The 1,138-nt window shown below is 37.0% G+C and overlaps 1 pseudogene; it reads left to right on the top strand.

The window, feature by feature from the left end:
* Window positions 1-933, top strand: part of LOC102853670 — a 93,826-nt pseudogene extending 92,893 nt beyond the window's left edge.
* The last annotated feature ends 205 nt before the right edge of the window (window positions 934-1,138 follow it).

Here is a 1,138-nt window from a genome sequence, read left to right as displayed (position 1 = left end):
GGTCAACTATTAGTTGGTTCTGACTCTATTATACACAACAACAATAGCAAACAGGCAGATGAAAAGCCTGGCTTAATTTGGCACTAATGCAAAAGAAAGTCTCAGATTATATTAAAGTTGTGATTAATAAAAAGGCACTCCTAAAAAAGTTTTATGAACCTAGTGTTCTCATGGTGGAAGAAAAAAAAATGCCATAGTTGCTGCTCTCTTAATGGATCTAAATGCCATTGATGCCAGGTTCTGTCTTAAAGGACAAGGTTTTTGACTCTCAGGTTCACATTTTTCAATGTATCTCAAGGAAAGGAACATCAGAACAGGTATCAAGGAGATGGTCAAATGACTGCAATTCTGGACTAGAATTATAGAAGAATTCAACGACCATAGGAATGCAACTATAATCTACCTCCAGACAAAAATCGAGGCATTAAAAAGTCTAACACAAAACTGACAAAGAAGCTTGAAATTGCAAACAACTGGATTATTACCTTGTAAGAAAACATAGGATGAGTAAAAGAGGAAAGCTCCTACATACAGGGATTAAATAAAAAAGATCCTAACTCAGACAAAACTTCAGAATGAAGTAAAAAAAGCATTTAAAGGAGGAGACACAAACTGGATGTGGGGAAAGAGCTGGAGGTACAGACTGGTGTAGGACAGGAGATGGAATTGACCATGATGATGTTGGAGAAGCAGGTCTGTGAGAAGCAAGAGACCCTGGTGTGTGTATGGGAGCAGCTGAATGATCTCAAGGATCTCGAGTATAAACTTGTTAAATTATAGAATTAACATTTAGGAGCAAAAAAGAAAAGTGAACTGAACAGTCGCTTAGAAGAGAAAATGAAACAAATGATTGATACAGTTAAGGAACTGGAACAAAGATTGTGCCAAGCAGAAAGGCTGCCATTCAACAAAGTCGGACAACTAGTTCTTTAAGAACTTTGAAGACAAGATCAACAGACTGTAACTGAAAGTGGAGTTCTTTACCAGACAGTAAAACTAACATGAGTTAGAACTAAAAGAAGAAAGAAAAGGATGGTTACAGAACTGCAGGAGCATAACCAGGAAAGCAGTCACTGAAGACAGACCCTAAAACAGATGAGAAGCACAGAATTCAAGAAGAAAATGTCAATCTGAAAAA

This window comes from Elephantulus edwardii, unplaced genomic scaffold, assembly GCF_000299155.1.
Source record: "Elephantulus edwardii isolate Elephantulus edwardi_28Jun2011 unplaced genomic scaffold, EleEdw1.0 scaffold00205, whole genome shotgun sequence".
Lineage (NCBI taxonomy): Eukaryota > Metazoa > Chordata > Mammalia > Macroscelidea > Macroscelididae > Elephantulus > Elephantulus edwardii.
The sequence above is the reverse complement of the archived record's forward strand: the minus strand, read 5'-3'. Positions and strand labels throughout refer to the sequence as shown.